Consider the following 23,624-nt stretch of genomic DNA (forward strand, 5'->3'; position numbering starts at 1 on the left):
CCTCCACTCTGACACCTGCCTCCAAGGCCCTCGTGGCTCCTTCACGGTCAAGAGAACGTTTGACTGTCAAAGTCACAACGTTGTCTATGCGATCGTCTGCCTCTCTTGTCGCCAGATTTATATCGGAGAAACCGCGCGCACCCTCGAGGTGCGTTTCTCCGAGCATCTGGTCGACATCCGTCATTCCCGTAATAGGCCAGTATCCCTTCATTTCACCGCCGTTAATCACTCACTTGATCATGTCAGAGTCATGGCTCTGTGGCAAGTACGTGGCGACTCCTTCGAGCGCAAACTCAGGGAGTCCCACATCATATCATCCCTCGGCACTACCTGCCCCGATGGAATTAACATCCGCCGTTAATTCATTCACCTAAACTTTCCCCCCGCTGTTCCACCTTGTGTGTATGTGTGTGTGTGTGTGTGTGCGCGCGCGCGTGTGTGTGTGTGTGTGTGTGTGTGTGTGTGTGTGTGTGTGTGAGTGTGTGTCCGCACGGGTACGTGAGTTTTCTCTTTCGTTCCCATTCATTCCCCCCCCCCCCCCCACATTTTGTTTGGTTTACAGACCTCAAAACTGCCGCTTTTCAACTCTTTTTTCTTGCCTGTGTTATTGTTGGCTTCCCCTCGAGTAGCTTCCCTTGCTTCTCTGTCTTTGTCATTTGTTGGTTTGTGCAGTGCAGTTGTTTTGTCAGTTATTCTTCTCTTCATTTGTTCTATCGTCTTTCTTCTTCTTTTTTGTGTGTGTATTTTTGTGTTCTTGTGCCTGAAGAAGACCCTTAGGTCGAAACGTCGCTGTTATTCGTTCCGTGTTCGTCATTTTAACGTGAGTACATTGCTTTTTGGTCTCTTTATTGTTCCCTCTCACGTGCAGTCGCCATTGTTTAATACATGTACTCAACAAGGACAATGGTGGCTTGAAAAGGTCAAAAGATGGAATGATTGATTAATTAATTAGTTGAATAAATGAAAAGTAACAGACTAACTCATGCCTTTAATCATCCACCCATCCATTCGCTCGCTTGCTCGCTCGCTTGCTCATTCACCCACTCACTCACTCACTCACTTACTCATCACTCACTCACTCACTCGCTCGCTCACTCACTCACTCACTCACTCACTCATCACTCACTCACTCACTCAGTCATCACTCACTCACTTACTCACTCACTCACTCATTAGCTATAACCTATTACCTTACAAAACTGCACAAACAATTATTTAGTAAATACAAAATCACTATTTTACATTACGTGGTCTGTCCTGAGCTCGCACCATTGAATGGCTTTCTGCACAATACAAAATAATAGACTAATAAGTGTCCATACAAGCTTTAGGACATATTTAGTCATTACTTTCCCAAATCATCTTTCTTTCCGGATTTCCTGGTGTCTGGATTGTTGGATGGCTGTTTGACTGCCTGACGTCACTATAGGTTGTCCTTTAAATATTTCATTGTCCGCAAATACCGTAGAATCCCTAGCATAAGCCCACCCCCCTGTGCACAGATTTAGGGCAAAATTGGGGGGTGGGCGTTTGCTAGGGATAGACCCCTTTGCACAAAGTAAGTTTTGTGCTCAACCGTGTAATTGAGTGAATACAAACCCCGAGAGCATGTAAGTTAGGTCGTGTGAGTAGAAGTGAAGAAAAAAAGAAAAAAAAGGGACTTTGAGGTAAAGAAGGCCAACGAGGACAATCATGAGAGAGAGAGAGAGAGAGAGAGAGAGAGAGAGAGAGAGAGAGAGAGACAGAGACAGAGACAGAGACAGACAGACAGACAGACAGACAGACAGACAGACAGACAGAGCGACAGAGAGAGTGAGAGGGGAGATAGAGGGGAGACAGACAGACAGACAGACAGACAGACAGACAGACATAGAAAGACTGTCGCTTCGGCATTTTGCAAAAATGGCACAGAGATTCAAGAACAAACTTCAGGCCACCAGGAAGCCCGTCAAAGTACCGGTACGTCACTGACAGACACAAGACGTCAGTGGAAAAGCATGACGTAATTTTAATTCACTTTGTCGGGGATGGGTGGGAGTGAGGAGAGGGGACAAAGACAAAAAGGAAAGAAACACGAAAAGGTAAAGAAAGTGAAAAAGATGACTTTTAGAACAGTCTGCACAAGTCCTAGTGAAAGTGAGCCTATAGTCTCTTTGAAAAAAGCAGGGTGGGCGTTTGCTAGGTAGTTACCCCTGTGCACAACTTTTGGCCCAAAGTGGGGGGTGGGCGTTTGCTAAATGGTGGGCTTATACTAGGGATTTTACGGTAGTTGTCTTTTTTTCCCCTGGCTGCTAAGTGATAGACGATACGACTCACAAAAGGGTAGGAGAAGGACAAACAAGCAAATGCAGTACAGGCGTTTCACAAAAGGACCTAAAGTTGCCCGGAATCATATGGTGAGGTCAACGCATTTTTTCTCTCTCAAACATTTGGACATATACACGTTAGTGTTGGATCTAATGTTGAGTTACATTCAAATCAAGGTCATTGACGTTTTCGTGACCTCGGACATAATCTCTAAAATTGCAATCAATGGACTTCCGTTTGTCAGGGTCCGACAGGACATGGTGTCCACTTTGAAAAGCGCAAGCATTCGTTGACCACCCATTTCTCGTTTGACCATCGAGATGAAGCGCTCTTGTCCAAGCTGTCTTTACCGAGATAAGACTCGCTGACAGAAAGCGGTCAGACAATCTGGACACCGATCCCTTTCAAGAGGGTGAAGTGTATAGCTGTCCAGTCCAGTATTACTTTTAGAGACGATGGTCATATGGTCTCCTGATGGTCTGGAGAACTTCAGATGGTCAAGATGGACATTGTGAAGTGTCAAGGAGAAACGAGAGATTTACGCGAGGTATCGGTCACTTTCTGCACGAGAGCGTAAAGGGAAATCGAGAGGCTGTGTAACTTCAGCGAAGGACGAAGTGGTTGTCAGTGCACTTGGAAGCAATGCGAAGTATCGGTCACTTTCTGCACGATAGCGTAAAAGGAAATCGAGAGGCTGTGTAACTTCAGCGAAGGACGAAGTGGTTGTCAGTGCAATTGGAAGCAATGCGAAGTATCGGTCACTTTCTGCACGATAGCGTAAAAGGAAATCGAGAGGCTGTGTAACTTCAGCGAAGGACGAAGTGGTTGTCAGTGCAATTGGAAGCAATGCGAAGTATCGGTCACTTTCTGCACGGGAGCGTAAAAGGATATCGAGAGGCTGTGTAACTTCAGCGAAGGACGAAGTGGTTGTCAGTGCACTTGGAAGCAATGCGAAGTATCGGTCACTTTCTGCACGATAGCGTAAAAGGAAATCGAGAGGCTGTTTAACTTAAGCGAAGACCGTTTTTTGAAGAAGGGATCAGTGCACTTGGGAGCAATGTGAAGTATCGGTCATTTCCTGTACGAGAGTGCAATGATAACTTCAAGAGAGTTTAATTGCAGCCGAAGACGATTTCGAACAAATAGGGATCAGCGCACGTGGAAACAAGCCAAATATCGGTCGTTCCCCCTCCCCTTCCCCACAAGACAATTATGGTAACCATTGGTAACATGTTAGTAGAAGCAAGAGATCATTTCTGAGAGGTAGTGATTAATTCACGAGGAAGCATTTTGCAGGTCACGGAAGAGTCAGAGTAACAGAATATTACGACCACTGTTAAAAGAAACATTTACGACGAAAGTATTCTGCTCCTGATCGAACATCTGAAAAGCAAGATAAGAAGGGGAAATGATCGTGTGATCGTTGCGCACGTTGCAAATTCGTATTGATATTTCTGTACCAATTAGCCCCACGACCGGAAAGTACAGATGGCAGGACATTGACATTGAGTAACCTTATCCCCACAATCCCAGGACAATTAAGTACTGCTGCTTTGACGTGATGGGAGTATATCGCATGATCACAAGAAGAAGTAACAAGTCGCGTAAGGCGAAATAACAACATTTAGTCAAGCTGTCGAACTCACAGAATGAAACTAAACGCACTGCTTTTTTCACCAAGACCGCATACTCGTAGTTTCGTCAGTCCACCGCTCGTGGCAAAGGCAGTGAAATCGACAAGCCATGCAGAATAGTGCGGTAGTGGTCGCGCTGAGCAGGATAACACGCTTTTCTGTATGTCTATTCTTTTTAGCTTACTGAGTTTGTTTTTAATCCAAACATATCATATCTATATGTTTTTGGAATCAGGGACCGACAAGGAATAAGATGAAATTGTTTTTAAATCGATTTCGGTTGTCAGTGCACTTGGAAGCAATGCGAAGTATCGGTCACTTTCTGCACGATAGCGTAAAAGGAAATCGAGAGGCTGTGTAACTTCAGCGAAGGACGAAGTGGTTGTCAGTGCAATTGGAAGCAATGCGAAGTATCGGTCACTTTCTGCACGATAGCGTAAAAGGAAATCGAGAGGCTGTGTAACTTCAGCGAAGGACGAAGTGGTTGTCAGTGCAATTGGAAGCAATGCGAAGTATCGGTCACTTTCTGCACGGGAGCGTAAAAAGATATCGAGAGGCTGTGTAACTTCAGCGAAGGACGAAGTGGTTGTCAGTGCACTTGGAAGCAATGCGAAGTATCGGTCACTTTCTGCACGAGAGCGTAAAAGGAAATCGAGAGGCTGTGTAACTTAAGCGAAGACCGATTTTTGAAGAAGTGATCAGTGCACTTGGGAGCAATGTGAAGTATCGGTCATTTCCTGTACGAGAGTGCAATGATAACTTCAAGAGAGTTTAATTGCAGCCAAAGACGATTTCGAACAAATAGGGATCAGCGCACGTGGAAACAAGCCAAATATCGGTCGTTCCCCCTCCCCTTCCCCACAAGACAATTATGGTAACCATTGGTAACATGTTAGTAGAAGCAAGAGATCATTTCTGAGAGGTAGTGATCAATTCACGAGGAAGCATTTTGCAGGCCACGGAAGAGTCAGAGTAACAGAATATTACGACCACTGTTAAAAGAAACATTTACGACGAAAGTATTCTGCTCCTGATCGAACATCTGAAAAGCAAGATAAGAAGGGGAAATGATCGTGTGATCGTTGCGCACGTTGCAAATTCGTATTGATATTTCTGTACCAATTAGCCCCACGACCGGAAAGTACAGATGGCAGGACATTGACATTGAGTAACCTTATCCCCACAATCCCAGGACAATTAAGTACTGCTGCTTTGACGTGATGGGAGTATATCGCATGATCACAAGAAGAAGTAACAAGTCGCGTAAGGCGAAATAACAACATTTAGTCAAGCTGTCGAACTCACAGAATGAAACTGAACGCACTGCTTTTTTCACCAAGACCGCATACTCGTAGTTTCGTCAGTCCACCGCTCGTGGCAAAGGCAGTGAAATCGACAAGCCATGCAGAATAGTGCGGTAGTGGTCGCGCTGAGCAGGATAACACGCTTTTCTGTATGTCTATTCTTTTTAGCTTACTGAGTTTGTTTTTAATCCAAACATATCATATCTATATGTTTTTGGAATCAGGGACCGACAAGGAATAAGATGAAATTGTTTTTAAATCGATTTCGGAAAATTAATTTTAATCACAATGTTCATATTTTTAATTTTCAGAGCTTGTTTGTAATCCAAATATAACATATGTATATGTTTTTGGAATCAGAAAATGATGAAGAATAAGATGAAATTGTTTTTGGATCGTTTAATAAAAAAATAATTTTAATTACAAGTTTCCGATTTTTAATGACCAAATTCATTCATTAATTTTAAAGCCACCAAGCTGAAATGCAATACCAAAGTCCGGCCTTTGTCAAAGATTGCTTTGCCAAAATTTCAATCAATTTGATTGAAAAATGTGGGTGTGACAGTGCCGCCTCAACTTTTACAAAAAGCCGGATATGACGTCATCAAAGGTATTTATCGAAACAATGAAAAAATGTCTGGGGATATCATTCCCAGGAACTCTCATGTCAAATTTCATAAAGATCGGTCCAGTAGTTTAGTCTGAATCGCTCTACACACACACACACACACGCACAGACAGACAGACAGACAGACACAGACACACACACACACACACACACACACACACACACACACACACACACACACACACACACACACACACACACAGACACCACGACCCTCGTCTCGATTCCCCCTCTATGTTAAAACATTTAGTCAAAACTTGACTAAATGTAACAAGGCGTGAAGCTCATTTTATGACGAAAGTACTCTGCTCCGGATCGAACATATAATTATTGAAGCGTAACAGCCAGATGATAAACAAGTCGCGTAAGGCGAAAATACAACATTTAGTCAAGCTGTCGAACTCACAGAATGAAACTGAACGCAATGCAATTTTTCAGTAAGACCGTATACTCGTAGCATCGTCAGTCCACCGCTCATGGCAAAGCCAAAGGCAGTGAAATTGACAAGAAGAGCGGGGTAGTAGTTGCGCTGAGAAGGATAGCACGCTTTTCTGTACTTCTCTTCGTTTTAACTTTCTGAGCGTGTTTTTAATCCAATCATATCATATCTATATGTTTTTGGAATCAGGAACCGACAAGGAATAAGATGAAAGTGTTTTTAAATTGATTTCGAAAATTTAATTTTGATCATATTGTTTTTATATTTTTAATTTTCAGAGCTTGTTTTTAATCTAAATATAACATATTTATATTTTTTTGGAATTTCAAAATGATGAAGAATAAGATGAACGTAAATTGGGATCGTTTTATAATTTTGTTTTGTTTTTTACAATTTTCAGAATTTTAATGACCAAAGTCATCAATTAATTTCTAAGCCACCAAGCTGAAATGCAATACCGAAGTCCGGCCTTCGTCGAAGATTGCTTGGCCAAAATGTCAATCAATTTGATTGAAAAATGAGGGTGTGACAGTGCCGCCTCAACTTTTACAAAAAGCCGGATATGACGTCATCAAAGGTATTTATCGAAAAAAAGAAAAAAAACATCCGGGGATATTATTCCCAGGAACTCTCATGTAAAATTTCATAAAGATCGGTCCAGTAGTTTGGTCTGAATCGCTCTACACACACACACACGCACAGACACACACACACACACACACACACACACACACACACACACACATACACCACGACCCTCGTCTCGATTCCCCCTCTATGTTAAAACATTTAGTCAAAATTTGACTAAATGTAAAAAGAGGGGAGTGATAATCGGAAGATTTTTGCGCGTGTTGGTGATCCCCGTTAGATTCACATGATTGGACATTCACATAGAGTAACCTAATAATACCCATACTCCAACGACTGTATGTGCTGCTGCGTGCACGTGGTGGAAGTACATGTATCGCATTGTCAAAGAAAGCGAAAACAGTTGGTGACGAAAAGTTTCTTTTGTTTCCTGTTGTGCTTCAAATAATGTTATCAACCCGAAACAGATAAATCAAATATATTTGAATAAGTCTGACTTGCACACTTGCATTACTTTCATGCATGTCTGTATCAATACCGGATGTCATTCGAACATTGTTTTTGTGACATAAAAGGAGCGATTTGAACTCTAAAGTCAACTACAAAGCCCCTTTAAAGTCAAAGCATCAGCAACAACTGCACACGAACGTTTTCACCGTTGAAATTGTGAATGACAGCATGCTTGGTACTGTACATCTCATTCACCGCAGCAGACCATCTGTCCGGTCTTCCGTTGTCTGTCCACCTCTTGGGTGTGGTCACGATCATGAATTGTCATGGGTCTAATTCATTGGGTGTACAATGTATGAACATGCCACCTCTTCAGTCACTGTTGTCATTGCTGTGGGCGGGTCTCGCCGGGTGACCGATACAACGATGACCTAGAAATGACGTCAGACTTTACTCATCGAACAATGACTAGTAAAGGGAAGCTCCTTAAAGAAATAACGTCAGACATCCTTCGCCATACACTGCAAAGGCAGCGGCTAGTAATTAGGGGCAAATTATACCTGCGCAGAGTCACCGGCGCTGCATGCTGCGATAGGGATTATGACGATTACTTGGCCTGTTTTCTTTTCACGCAACGCGTAGCGGGCTGGGAAAAAACAATTACCTCAATAATTTGCAGTGCGTCGTTTGTGCCGCTGACTCTATGCAGATGTAATTTGCCCCTTGGCGAAGTTGTTGACGCTACATGTACACATCGTGGTGATTGATAGCATAGCAGACTTTTACTTGTGCATGCAGCGTCAACGGTCACTTTGCAGTAGCAGCGGTTACAACAGGAAAAGCCTTGCAACATGCAATGGTGTCGTTAACAGCTCAACATACAATACCTCCGAGAGACAGATACTACGTCTCGAAGGGATGAGGGTGTGCGTGTCCCGACTTAGGTAGGGGAAGGTTGCCTCATAATTTTTATGGACCACGTTTTGTTTCTTGCTGATAACTAGCTTGTTTTCTTGCGAAGAAGTTTCATTTTGTGGTTGGTAGTCCTTCTCTCTTAGGTTAATCGTTAGGCCGAATAATAGTGAATTAGCTCTGATAGACATTCAGCAAAAAATAAATACAGAACAAGTCACAAATGGTCCATATTAGGAGCCTTGGCGCCTAATATGGACCAGTCAAGAGGCCTTATACTACACCTATGCCCCTTATACTTCAAAATAACATGATACAACTTAGTCTGCAAGTCAGAATTATTCAAATATACTTTAGATTTATCTGTTTCGGGTTGATAAGAACATTATTTGAAGCACAAGAGGATACTAAAGAAACTTATCAAAATCATAGTGAAAATAAATGAAATTATCAACATTTATTTTTGAAAGCTCGAGGGCTAGTTATAGGTTATTATCCGCAAGTTTTTTAATGAATTATTAAAAACAAGAGGCGAAGCCTTCAAGGCTCCCGTAAGAAATCAACAAACAGTAACATAACACAAACTCACTCACTCCGTAACACACACACACAAACACACACACACACACACACACACACACACACACACACACACACACACGCACACACACACACACACAGTTAAAACTAACGCATCATATCAACTCCATGTATAATTTTCAAAAGAAGGCAAACAGATAAAATGACTAGGGTAATAGGTTAGGTACCTGCCATGTGGGCACTTTTTCCACTGCTGTCCTCAGTCCTATACTTTTCATCAAGACTTGTCACCATGCCGAGTAGATCTAAATTCGGAAGTCTTCATGTGGCTGAGGCATATATCTGACATAGCGTCGATCTTGTTGTAGGTTAACCTCCTTTCTGAAACAAATGGCAAAATGCGATTAGTTATGATGACTACAACCTACACAAATATAAACAGTGTTTTGAAACAGAATAGTCAGGTTATACAAGCCACTTTACCTATGCAGCATGGTAACCCTACAATATGCGAAACATGTCGACTGCAGCAGCCTGGTTCTTAAAATAATTCTGACGGTCAACACAGCCAGAAATGCCAACAAAGACAAGAAAGCTGTGGCAAGGTAAGCTTACCAAACGTTACATAGCGAATCATATGATACTGCGTAAACAGCAAACAGTAGATCTACAATCAAAGAGAGGATCGAGTCTGGAATGAAACGCGATACAGATCTAGCATTCAAAAACTGTCTTTCACGTTCAAGGAAGTTGTTGCAAAGTACTTAAGACTTACTAAATTGTACAGACAAAACCATGACAGTGCATGTTTTGAATCTGAGGAAAAAATCGTGATCATTTTGACTTTGAGAACAGATTCATTCCGTTTCCTTATATCTGCATGTTCAAGTAAATGGTGGACAGTTTTTTTCGGGCAGAGTAAACTTAACTTGAGACTCTACTGCAAGTCTTGAAATTCACATAAATCGAACCACGAGCAAAGACATCCAAACATTACAGGCACTTTAGATCAACTCATTTCACTAGAGGTGACTGCCTAGCACTGTGTTTGACATCCGTGTCTGCTGAAATAAAAAGAAATTAAAACAAAACGGATTAACAGTAGGTGACACGTTATCAGAGTGGGAGACACTAGATCTGTCTCTGAACTTACCGGGATACGGCTGCAAGATCGACACTGACTGCCGCGCTTTCGACAGCTCTTCCTCACGTGGACATTGGAAACACGCTGTGCAGATCAAATTGTAGGAAATCTCCCTTTGGTATCTTCTTTATTTACTTTTCTGGAGCTTAGAAACCGAACAACATGAAATCGTCTTCCCCGGAGAATCGGCGAGGTGAGAACTGGACCACAATCCTTCGCGCGACCCCTGACCTGATCTTGACACCTGACCTGCCGTCTACGTGCCAAACACGACACAAATCAGTCAACTGCTTGTACCCCTTCAAAACCCCCCACCACCCGTTTTCTTTGGATACACGCTTTAACTACACACATGCCGACACAATGTTGATCATTGCTTCAATAATTTGAAGCTGGTGCTTGAAAATTAACCACGTGAAATGAGTATTTCGGTGTTTAGCCAAAAATGTTAAAGTTTCTACCACAGACATACACACATACATACATACTCATGCACCTCGGCCCTGGTGTCGAATGTGAAATATAATTCGAGAAAACGCCGTATTGCCCAAATAAGCGTCATGTGAAAAGTCGGTCACTTTTTTAGCATGTCTCCCGAGAAAAGGCAAGAAATAATCGAGAACACCCACACACACACAGACAAAGTTTACCATCGCATAGGCTACACTTACGTGAGCCAAAAATTGCCTGTAGTTTTTATTTTCTTCGATTTTTTTAAGGTGGTCCATATTGGGCAACATACACATACTTTGAGATTTTGCTATTATTTTTTGTTTGCAGTAGAAACTCGGGGTCAACACTGCTAAAATGTAACAAATACAGTCTTAGCTGTCACATACAGCAATTTGTGTGTGATAACCGCTTTGTCTGTGGACAGAAACGAGTTCGCTTTAGGCGTCAAATTTAGAGTAAACGCTACCAAAAGTGCAAAAAAGACGGTTTTGAGGTTTGTGATTCTGCAACTGTTTTGGCATGTGCAAGTTATCCAGAGAGGGTGAATACAGAGAATGAAATTGTGTTGAGCGCTCTAGCACCATTAGTTTGTCAGAACGGGAGGTGGTCCATATTAGGCAGTGGTCCATATTAGGCAACCTTACCCTAGCTAATGACATTTAAGAGTTGTGACCTGGGGGGAAATCAGGGTGGTTAGCGGCCGAGGCGAGGGCCTGTAAGCACGCTAACTAATCAATCGTTTAGTCATAGCGGCAGGTGTTTATCACGACAAGAATTATACATTCCTCTCTCTCTCTCTCCCCTCTCTCTGTGGTATGTACGTGTGTATGTTTGTGTGTTTGTGTGTGTATGTATATATATGTATATACATATATATATATATCTAGATATATATATATATATACTAGAGGAATACCCGGCTTCGCCGGGGTGAATCGCGAGACAGAGACAGACAGCGTGGCGGTTCATCACAATCACCTCTGCAAGCGAAGTCCTGTCAAACGGGATTGAGCATTTTAGAGCTTATTTCTTAGCCCTATATTATCTGTTGTGGCTTCTCAAATGCCAGAACATACAGACAGACGAAAGCCGCTAGACCCCATCACAAACAGAACTCTACAATCAACAGGTTTTTTCCCACACACACACACACAAACACACACACAGAGAAGCCGTATATATATATATGTATATCTATATCTATAAATATATAGAGATAGGTGAGAGTGTATTTTTTGCGTGGCTATAAATTGATTCGACCTTTTCACTTTGACAGTAAGAACAACTTACGGGTGCAAGGGAAGCGTTCTGGACAGCGCAGTGACATTCTAAAAATAGTACATCAGAAACGGGAATTTGGGGTGAACGGCGCGACAGAGACAGACAGCGTGGCGGTTCACCACAATCACCTTTGAAAGGCGAAGTCCTGTCAAACGGGATTGAGAATTTTTGAGCTTATTTCTTAGCCCTATATCATCTGCTGTGGCTTCTCACATGCCAGAACATACAGACAGACAAAAGCCGCTAGACCCCATCACAAACAGAACTCTATAATACATAGGTTTTTGCCCACACACACACACAAACACACACACACACAGAGAAGCCGTATATATATATGCATATCTGTATCTATAAATATATAGAGATAGGTGAGAGTGTATTTTTCGCGTGGCTATAAATTGATTCGACCTTTTCACTTTGACAGTAAGAACAACTTACGGGTGCAAGGGACCCAATAAACATGCCAGAACTGGGCCACTGCTGGCTTTTTGCTGGCAAGTTTGGTAAAGCTGGCCATAAAAAAACCAACACTGGGCCAATTATGGTTTGCCAACAAAGGCCCAGTTATGGCTTGCCATCACTGGCCCATCTCTGGCATTCCAGTAATATTGTCGGCCAGTAAAATGCCTTAATTGGCCCACTGTTGGCACGCCATTGGTGGCCCAGTGCTTGTTTGCCAGCATTGGGCCATAGGTGGCGATTTGCTGGCAATTATAGGTGGGTTTTTGCTGGCACGCCAGCAGTGGGCCAATGCTGGATAATTGCTGGCAAGAAGATCTGCGACAGCACAGCGGTATGACTTTCTCACTTGGAGTGACGTAATGTACAAACAAATGTCGAAATATCTTGACGTCACTCGTGATGATGACGCATTGTCAACTAAATCCGGCCCGCGGTGGTTCTGCAGATGTCCGGTTATTTGTTTTGCATTCAACTTCAAGGAATTTCCAAAGCACCTTCTTCGATTTCAGTACGCGTCCGATCTCCTCCGGCTAGAAGCAAGCGTGGTGAGTTTCACAAACAGTTGTGGGTGAGCAGGTCGTCGCAACGGCGTTAGATCTAGTATCTTCTTGTTCTTTTCCTCCGTTGTCGGTCTTTTTTTCAACTTTCTTCTGCTGGACGTTTGAGTCAGTTCGCAAAATATAATAGACTTTAAGAAGTCGTCCTCTCTGTAAGAAAGAATCTGCGCGCGCACGCGCGCGTGTGTGTGTGTGTGTGTGTGTGTGTGTGTGTGTGTGTGTGTGTGTGTGTGCGCCCGCGCGCGCGGTTGTGTGTGTGTGTGTGTGTGTGTGCGCCCGCGCGCGCGGTTGTGTGTGTGTGTGTGTGTGTGTGTGTGTGTGTGTGTGTGTGTGTGTGTGCCTTTTTCCTTTCTTTGTGTGATTGAGTTTGTTTTGTCTCTGTCAAAAGAAAAGCACCATAGGCATTACCATAAGCTTACTTGTAACCAAACAAATTGCATCTTGTGAATGTTGACATTGAGTATGTGTCTATTCACTCCAGGACAAAGATTTGTGCAAGTGTCTGACTGCCCAACTGGATAAGATGCAGCTCGCCTGGGTCTCAGTTCCTGAGAGAAACGCAAGAGAGCTGTCCGAGACAACGTAAGCTTCGCAGGTTAGATCAAAATACATATTCCTGTTGACCCCTTACTTCTGCTTGGCATTTTAGTCAGTTCATAGATTACAAGAAGTCGTCCTCTCTGTGAGAATGCCTCTGTGTGTGTATGTGTGTGCGCGTGTGTGTGTGTGCGCGTGTGTGTGTGCGCGTGTGTGTGTGTGAGCGCGCGCGCGTGCGTGCGTGCGTGTGCTGTTTGCTTGCATGCCTGCGTGTATGCTTGCGTTTGTTTGGTTGTTTGGTTGTGTGTGTGTGTGTGTGTGTGTGTGTGTGTGTGTGTGTGTGTGTGTGTGTGTGTGTGTGTGTGTGTGTGTGTGTGTGTGTGATATGGAATAATGAATTAAAACCAACAAAACTCGTTTGCTTTCATGTTTCAAGAGGTGAACGGCAGGAGGACTTGAGAGTTTCAATGGCTTACCGTAGGCTACGACGTCAGGACAAAGAAAAGAAGCGTTATCTCAACGTTGCGGATGCGAACAGAGAAATGACAGAATCAAGACAATCCTACGGAGGTTTACTGGGAAGTGAACAAGAAACATTCCTGCCTTTGGTCATCATGTCTCGAGTGTGAAATTTAGAACGCTGTACAAATAAAATAAAACAGTGAGCAACTGAAAACAAAGCGTACGTTTCTGTAATGTTTCGGTAATGAGTCGTTGCTGTTTGGAAGCTTTACATTTGTTTTGTTTTTAATATATATTACTGTATTGTTGTTGTGCCCGCTATAACTGCGTTGATGACGATATTCTGTCAAAACCACTGCCTTTACTTGCCAGATAAGTTACACGACAAATGTGATTAGCATTTCAATTGCATTTTACTGATGAATTTGATAATTACGCATATGCATATTGCTAATGTACAGCTTGACAGCATTGCCCTTTGCTTTATTTGCGCACGTCTTGCCGCCAGCATGGGTTGAAAAGTCCATTGATGTGCTGTGTTTTGTTATTGTTATTACATTCACAGTAAAAAATGACAAAACAAAGCATATTTATAGACTTCTAACAACCATCTATGGGCTAACAAGACTGTGCAGATCGAGTACATGAATAGAGCCGTCATTCTATCCGAATCAGTGGTATTGGTATATTTCCTGCAACTTATTGGCATTTTGCTGGCAATGGTAAAGACAGAAATATGGCATTTTGCCGGGCCAGTTGTGGCCCGGTAATTTCAGCAGGTAAAGGGCCATTAACGGAAAATATATGGAAAAAAGTTTTTTTTTATATGGAACTAAAAACCTGCAAAATGCTGGCAAAATGCTGGCGAAATGCTGGCAAAATGCTGGCAAAATGCTGGGTTTTTGATGGCAAGCCATCAATAAGCCATCAAATAAATGATGGGTTTTTGCTGGCAAAATTCTGGCAAAATGATGGCAAAATGATGGCAAGCCATCAAAAAGCCATCAAATAAATGATGGGTTTTTGCTGGCAAAATTCTGGCAAAATGATGGCAAAATGATGGCAAGCCATCAAAAAGCCATCAAATAAATGATGGGTTTTTGCTGGCAAATTGCTGGCAAATTGCTGGAAAAATGATGGCAAGCCATCAAAAAGCCAGCAAATAAATGATGGGTTTTTGCTGGCAAAGTGCTGGCTTGCCAGTGATGGCCCATCAATTTGCCAATGTGCATACGGGTAATATGCCAGCATTGGGCCATAGGTGGGCCTTTGATGGCAGTAGTTCTGGCAACTGGCATTGCCATCAAAACGCCAGCAGTGGCCCAGTTCTGGCATGTTTATTGGGGGAAGCGTTGTGGACAGCGCAGTGGACAGCGCAGTGACATTCTAAAAATAATAGTAACTTACAACTGAACGGGAAAGCCACACGAAGGAAGGGAGATAAACGCCAAACACTGGAGAAGATAAGGAAGAGTTACTTATAATGGTGAAATGAACACAAAAACGAAAATGAGTTCAGCGCTGCGCGCTGAGAGCACGTGTTGAAATATCTCATCGATGATATTGTGTCCGGGGTGTAGCTGAATACGGTGTCCAAATTTGAAAAAGATCCACCGAGAACTTTGGCGTTGTGATGTGGTGTAGCGGCTATGGTGTGTCGGTATGGGGGCCCGGGTAAGCTGAGGTGGAACCAAAATAGCTGAGGTGGAACCAAAATCGGTTCCGCGCTGCGCGCTGAGAGCACGTGTTGAAATATCGACCAGGTTGTGTCGTGTCCCGGGTCTACTTGAATATGCCCACCAAATTTGAAGCAGATCCATCGAGAACTTTGGCCGTGCATCGCGCACAGACACACAGACACACAGACAGACACACAGACACTAGTCGTATATATATATAGATATATGTGTGTATGTGTGCGCGCTCTTTTGTGTGCGCGCTCTTTTGCATACGCCTTTAATTATCTGTCGGTTCCAGGCAACAACGGCTATTAAGAGAATTGGAAGCGATCCAAAGCGCTAAGAGATCGGGGAATACATGATAATTTCCCAAGGGGGAAGCAATTATTGAAGTATCGAGCTGGTTGGGTCCTGTGTGTGCAACAGATTATGGATTTTCCCCCGAGATGTTTGTATCTATACTGCTGGTGATGATTGTTCTTGTAGATGTTGATTGAACGTGTGCTTTGCGTTCTTTGTTTTTAGATTCCGAGTGTTTCAAATTCGCTGTTTCAAAAACAACGAAAATAAACGGGATATTTGTCGTTTGTTTCGTTGTTGTTTTGTAATACTTGAGTGATTTTATTTCGTGACTGGAAAACAAATCTCTTGATCTTTTTCTTATCACTACATAAGGTTTTACTCAAAGTGGTCTGTTCCAGTTCTCTCTAAACGGTCGACGTTTCAACGTTTTAGCGTTGGGAAGGGGTTTCTTGCAGTATAAGGAGTTTGTGTGTGATATGAGCATAAATAAAACGCAATAAAGAGGAGATTTGTTTTTATGATTTGCATTGTTATTCATAGAATAGCCGTATCGTGCAAATTGTATCTAATACCAGTATTCAAACGACACCCAGTACACAAACCAAGTCGTCTCTTGTTGACCCTCTCTTCCAAAGTCAGGTCTCTCAGCTGAGGTGCACGAAGCGAAAGTGGGTGCCACCCGAACGGGTGAGAACAAACCGAGGGATCTGATTGGTTGAAATCACAACAAACCTCAATTTCAACCAATCCAACACCGCGGCTGACTTCCACCCGGTTGGTGACTTTCTCATGCACCTCGGCCCTGGTGTCGAATGTGAAATATAATTCGAGAAAACGCCGTATTGCCCAAATAAGCGTCATGTGAAAAGTCGGTCACTTTTTTAGCATGTCTCCCGAGAAAAGGCAAGAAATAATCGAGAACACCCACACACACACACACACACAGACACACACACACACACAGACACACACACACACACACACACACACACACACACACACATACACACACACACACACACACACACACACACATACACCATCACCCTTGTATCCATTCTCAGTCTATGTTAAAACATTTAGCACTAAAGTAAAAAAAAAACACGTCATTAATATATTCTGCGTAACGAGGGTGATAAGAGATAAGAGAAAGAGAATGGGTCATGTTACCGAGGCTTGATCTACTTTATATGCAAAGAAAATAGTTATCCAGTAAAGCAACTTTAGGTCATTCTGCCTTGAAATAAAATGTCCAGATCCCGTCGGACGAAGTAATCATTCTTGCCTCTAGCTTTCATTTAGCGTATTTCCCCCGCGAATTTGTTTGATTATATCGAAATGCAGAGCCTGTTTCCGTACATAGACATAAAGCGTGACATTACAAGGTATTAACTCCCGTAGGTTCTTTCTGAAAAGACAATTTTGTGGCAGTAATCAGACGAATAAATCCAATTTAGTGAAAGGTTAACAGGAAATTGTCATACGAAGGAGAGAAAGGCAGGTTTGTGATTGTCGTGTTGTCACTTTTTATTGACAAGTCAGTGTGCAACTGTTTTGAGTTAGGCAAAAAAAAAAAATAGGTCTGTTTACGGTAACCCGACCGACCCTAGTTTTTTCGCGCGACCCTAGACTTTTTTTTGGCATTTGGGGAAAAAAAAAAAAATCTTGTTTTTTTGGCAAAATAACGGAAAAATATGGTTTTTTGGAAAAAAAAAAAGAAAAAAAAAAAAAAACAATCCCGACCTACCGACCCTATTTTTTGGGCCTATGTTACCGTAAACAGACCTATTTTTTTTTTTGGCCTTAGCTCCTTCCTCACTATTGTACTGTACTCAGAGTTGTTAGAAAATGATTGCAGTTCCCAGTTATCTACACGCAAAGAAGCAGCTTACATATATATGTTCATCTCTCTGTCGGGTTAGTAGGCTGCTGGCTTGTGTGTGTGTGTGTGTGTGTGTGTGTATGTGTGTGTGTGTGTGTATGTGTGCGTAGGTGTGTGTTTGTGTGTGTGTACGTGCGTGAGTGCATGCGTGCGTGCGTGTGTGTGTGTGCTTGCGCGCGTGTGCTTGCGCGCGCGTGCGTGCGTGCGCAGTGTGTGTGTGTATGTGTGTGTGTGCGTGTGTGTGTGTGTGCGCGTGCGTGCGTGCGTGCGTGCGTGCGTATGTGTGTGTATGTGTTTTCTGTGCGTGAGTGTTTCTGTGTCTGTATGGCAGAATTAACTTCACACTTGAGAGAACTTGATACAGCCTTTTTCGGTTACTCGGCTATTCTGTTATAAAAACGTGGTTATCCCTGCTATGAAATGTAAATACTTTCGCAGAATATTTTGATCAGTTTCTCGTCGATACCTCCTCACTACTCCCCACGTTGTGAGAAGGACTGCTAGCCTAAAAGAGCTTCAAGTGGTCAAAGCGTAAAAGCGTCTATCTCTCTCTGCGTCAAGACTGAATAATGATATACATAACGTAAATACAGAGGACATAGACACAGCGAGATAGCAAAAGTGACATTTGAAAGCCAGAAAGTACATGTACATTCTACATTATCAGCCTAACATACTACCTCCTTGTTCAATTTTGGTTGTCATGGTGAATATATTTTCTCTCTCAGTTTTTTGCGTTTCAGAATAACATCATGTTATGACTATTCACATCAGGAGAACTGGAAAATGCCAGACTGCTAGACACCTAGGCAGAGACGTCAAATTTATAAACAAAGAAAAGCAAATTTTGAAAACTTACGCGTATTAGGGAAGAAATAGGGAATCTGCTCCTTGTCATCTGACGTGATAAAGCAAATGCCGTCAAGCCTTTATGGAGTGTTTCTCCATAACGGCGCCTGTTTTTACATTCGTAAGTGGCCCACTTATATATTTGCCTTGTTCATGCCATTCACGAAATCAGCAACAGGACATCACAGCGTGGTGCAGGATACGTAACCTTTACCGTTATCTAGGATGGTGTATGGTATGATCGTCTCTTCTTCCCTAGTCTGTCAATCAAACGCAACTGACATTTTCCGGAATAAACTCTGTTGAGGTTTTTACGGTTTGTGAAGGTGTTGCGCCCCTTAAACAGTGAGGAAAACTTTGTCATGGATCCGTGATGGCAAGCGATCATGGTATTACAACGATACATGAAATCCGAATTGCATTTTTGTGTGTGCAGTATCCGCCCCATACGAGCTCGTTTTGCCTTTGTGGAAGAGCTACGCCTATTAAAAGAAATAGTGAGGCAAACTTGCCATGGACCAGTGATGGCAAGCGACCATGGCATTACAACGATGCATGAACTCCGACTTGTATTTTTTGCAATGTCCGCTCGAAACAAGTTCGTATGGCGCCTTTCATTATTGTTGAAAATATGCACTTCGGAGCCAACTCTTCACTGCGGCCATGATCGCTTGCCTGCACAGTGGAGCAGCGGCCATTTGCTTTTGTCTTACCGCTAGACGGGCGCAATGACTTGGTGGTAAGACGATGGCCTCCAAAGCGGAGGAGATTTTTCCGATCTCCCAGGTCAACTTATGTGCTGACCTGCTAGTGCCTTATCCCCTTTCGTATGTACACGCAAGCACAAGACCAAGTGCGCACGGAAAAGATCCTGTAATCCATGTCAGAGTTCGGTGGGTTATAGAAACACAAAAATACCAACCATGCTTCCTTCGAAAACGGCGTATGGCTGCCTAAATGGCGGGGTAAAAACGGTCATACACGTAAAAATCCACTCGTGCAAAAACACGAGTGTACGTGGGAGTTTAAGTTTACAAACGCAGAAGAAGAAGAAGAAAAAGAAGTCTTACCGCTAGGAACCACCTTTACACAGAACAAAAAATGCCCGATGGAATTTGACAAGTTGCTACACTTTTATACAATTCAAACACAGTATTCTACTCGTTTAAGCCCATTGGGTATCAATTACAGGGCTTGACCCAGTGTGTAAGAGGGAGGGGCTTCCAAAATGAGGCAGGGGTATAAGGGCTGGCCAGGCAGGAGGGGGGAGATGGTCGTTCTGTTGAAAGTTAGCATTTAAAAGTGATATTTTTGTCTCTCCTTGAGAAAAAAGGTACGTTTGCCGAATAAGGGGAAAAGGAGCTTCTGAAACCCAAGAATCCCCCCTCTCCTCCCCCCCCCCAAGGGCCAGTTTCAACCCTTTTAAATTCTATCAGCAAAGATTTATTGCCTTTGCTAAACGGTGCTGCGATCGCAATGTTTCAATTGTTTTTAGACGGACAGTGTTAATGATGCTGCCTCTTCTGCCTCTTTTGACTTTGTGTTTCGTTTTCTTTTGCAATATATTAGTGTCCTTTATCTTCGAAAAATATTCTTCTTTCATTTTTGTTCATGGGCAACAAATCCAACGTGCACTCAAAGTTTAAGGAATGGACTCTTGCTCGTTTTATTTTACTTATACCCCGATATTAGCGCAGTTGTTATTCGTTTCAGGGAGAGAAAACAATCTCTTTGCAGTAGCTGTAAAGATTAAAAGAATGGTCTGTCTACACCTGATCCAAACTGAAATGCAAATCTTTAGCGCACAGCCGTGAGTATACCTTGTATTTAGAAACGTTGTTAATATACCCGTTCCGATAAGAAACTTCGTTAGGCTATCTTTTTAATCTTCGATAACAGAAGAAATAAACCCGAGTTTCCTGGTATTGTGTCCTCGTTTTCTGTATCAGTTGTCAATCTTGTTACGCGGAAAGGATCGGAGCGTTTTTGATGCAGACGACTACGTAACAACAACAATAAAGTCAATACCAAGCATATCAATTAAGTATTTTTTAAAACTTTTAATTTGTTTTATACTGAACTCTGAACAAAATCTGTTTGTAGAGCTTGTAGAGTAGTTCGGCTTGTAGAGCAGTATTTTGGCGGAAAAAAACCACGTGAGAACGTATCCTATTTCAGAAATTGATCGCTATAACGTTAAAAATAAATAGTTTTACATTTGTAGTATATTCACTGTGGTGTGGTGTTTTACACATTTGGGTCAAATGTGTTATGTTCCTTCGTTTCACTTTGTTTTTTGCAATGATGTCTAATTTCCGTTTTTACATTTAGTCAAGTTTTGACTAAATGTTTTTTCATAGACGGGGAATCGAGACGAGGGTCGTGGTGTATGTGTGTGTGTAAGTATGTGCGTGTGTGTATGTAGAGCGCTTGAGAGAAAACTCAGTACTGAACCGATCTTCATGACATTTCACATGAGACTTCCTGGGTATGATATCCCCGGACTTTTTTTCATTTTTTCGATAAATGTCTTTGATGACGTCATATCCGGCTTTTTGTGAAAGTTGAGGCCGCACTGTCATGACCTCATTTTTCAATTACATTGATTGACATTTTGGTCAATCAGATTCAAAAATGATTGCATCGTATTCCGCAATTTCTCTTGATTCCAAAATCACATACATATGTCATGTTTACTATAAAAATGTGCTCAGAATTACAGAAAATAGATTAAGTAGGTACTGCGTTCGCGCCCTACGAGCGTGACCCGTCTCAGTTTTTCGGTGTGGTTAGTCGAGACTATCTTAATATAGTCTCGGCGATGACTGTTTTTGTGTGTGTTAATCTGTTACTTTGATGCCGACAGCTTGACTTAATGTTTTTATATCGCTTTACGCGACTTGTTTTGCTTTGTATTTGAGACTCTGACGTTAAACGTTGACATTTTCCGGTCTCACATTTCCGTCTAAAATCTGATTCCATTATAGCCGATACCTTGAAAAGTTTCCGTGCTCTGATCATCTTTCTAGAATCTTCTCCTGTATTTTCTTTCAGTTCTCTATTCAACGTAATTTCTTCTTTTGTGTTCGTCAAGGAATAACCAACACTGAGACACCTGGAGCGTCTTTGATTTCACTGTGTGGGAATATCTCTTGAGAAAGTCAGCCATTGCAATGTTAAACTACGCAACGCTCTCTCTCTATGTCTATCTGTCTTTTTGTCTGTGTCTGTGTCAGTCTGACTGTCTGTCTGTATGTCTGTCTGTCTGTCTGTCTCTGTCTGTCTCTGTCTCTCTCTGTCTCTGTCTCTGTCTGTCTGTCTGTCTGTCTGTCTGTCTGTCTGTCTCTGTCTCTCTCTGTCTTTCTCTGTCTCTGTCTCTGTCTCTCTCTTCCTCTTAGTGTAATAAAATATTTCATTTAAAAAAGATGAGCTTCAGAGGTTACACGTAGCTTTGTCATTGGAGTGATGTCTTGTTACAGCCAGAGGCAAGAAAACAAGACACACAAAAATGGAAAGAAAATAAGACGGAAAGAAAGACAGAAAGAGAGACATTTATATGCTCTAGCAGAGGCGAAAATGAAATGAGCCAAAGCAGGGCTCCCCACGGACGCACCACCTAGAGGGTCCCGGGACTCCACTTTCAATTTTTAGAGCGTCCATGGACCCCCTCAGAGGAGTTTTATTGTGTCCAAAGAGGCCAGGGGCCCCAAAGCCCTCGTGTACTGATTATACATTGTGATCACGCACAGGGTGATATGAAGTGTCTTTTTCATGGAACTATTCCAGGAGAACATTATAACAACACTGTATTGTGTTATTCCCCTGACTGAGAGTCAATTGCCAGCAGTGCAATGAGAAAATGTACCGTGCGTAGTCTGTGAGTCTTAAACTACAATGACATTGACAGGATTTCATTTGAAACTTCTCGGTGAAGATCGTGGATTGACGTCCACCCAAAACCATTTTGAGGCTTAAATAAGATTTTTATCAGGAGTCAATCCACGACCATCATCTCGAAGTTTCAAATGGAAGCCTATCATCTATTTGAGCACTGTGTTCTTTCACCGCTGAAGTCGCCCGACAAGCTTTTGCGCCAGCAACCGGAGCATTTTAGATCAAAATCTTTGCCGAACACAGCAACATCTGCATCGGCTTCAGCCTCCTTTTCGATGTTGTTCTCGCGTGTAATTGGCATTGGTGCTGGCACCAAACTAAGCTAACGACTTCAGTCTGAAAACAATATCCAGGGTGCGCACGATAACGGATATTTAGTGCGTCCTGGGACCCGCGGATTTTAGGTTTAGTGCGTTCCGGGACCCCCTCCACAAATTTTTAGTACGTGTTTTCGGCTTCTAGTGCGTATAGGACGCAGGGGCGCGCACTTTGGGAAGCCCTGCTATTAACAGCTATTGTGTTTTCAGCGTAGCAATAGGGTCCGATATTTAGACGAGACAAGTATAATGCCGACGAGTCGAAGACGAGTCGCATTATACTTGTTCGAGTCTAAATATCGGACCCTATTGCTACGCTGAAAACACAATAGCGATTATATAGCTGTTCTGACCTTTATTTGTTGTTCCAAACTTACAAAATGACAGTTTTTGCGTCGATGCGTTGATCTCAGGTTTTGATAGCAGACGCCGTTTCTTATGCGCATTAGTTTTGCGCAGGCTATTCACTGACTTTGGAACAGCTAATCCGTACAAAGCGTGCAGACCGTGCAGGGACGAGTTTCCAGTTTGGGCGAATGGCATTTATACTTGTCTCGTCATGAAGCGAATTTTTCAACCTCAGTTATAAACGACTACATGAATGTTAGTGCCATGGGTTGTACATCAATACTTCATAGGGGAAGTGGGGTATTTACGGTGTGGAGTTACGAGATAAGAAAGTCGGCCATTTTCGTCAATATGCTTTTGGATATTGAGGAAAATGGCCGACTTCCGCAGCAATATGCTTTGATAATCTGGAGAGACCATCCAATCACAGTCCCCGAATTCCCCCACGTGTTCATCAGAATAGCTATATAGTGACATATTGCTCTAAAAACAATGATAAATCCATTTGACATAGACATCTAAAATATCTAAAACGGCGATCGAATACAAAAATAGACACAATTAAGAAAAAAAAACATATACACCTGCAGACACATAGACCTCTGAAGAAGAAAACAAGTCGCGTAAGGCGAAATTATACTACATTTAGTC

At 42.5% G+C, this 23,624-nt stretch overlaps 1 protein-coding gene and 1 long non-coding RNA gene across 4 annotated transcripts in view; one reads left to right on the forward strand and one right to left on the reverse strand.

The window, feature by feature from the left end:
• LOC138982882 (uncharacterized) overlaps window positions 1-23,624 on the reverse strand; it is a 38,164-nt gene that overhangs the window by 13,242 nt on the left and 1,298 nt on the right. Inside the window, exon 1 of one of the 3 annotated variants that reach the window (XM_070356287.1) lies at window positions 18,425-18,557. The exons of 1 other annotated variant lie outside the window; for it this stretch is intronic. The gene's annotated coding sequence lies outside the window, so the exon portion shown is untranslated. Of the gene's footprint in view, window positions 1-1,247; window positions 1,277-18,424; window positions 18,558-23,624 lie in introns of those variants that run through there. One more of the 3 variants, XM_070356294.1, reaches the window with a different exon arrangement.
• LOC138982753 (uncharacterized) lies at window positions 12,133-14,502 on the forward strand. Its single transcript, XR_011460963.1, has 2 exons — window positions 12,133-13,297; window positions 13,676-14,502. It is a non-coding gene; the product is annotated as an uncharacterized lncRNA (long non-coding RNA).

The sequence above is a fragment of the Littorina saxatilis genome, linkage group LG1 (assembly GCF_037325665.1).
Source record: "Littorina saxatilis isolate snail1 linkage group LG1, US_GU_Lsax_2.0, whole genome shotgun sequence".
Taxonomy (NCBI): Eukaryota; Metazoa; Mollusca; class Gastropoda; order Littorinimorpha; family Littorinidae; genus Littorina; species Littorina saxatilis.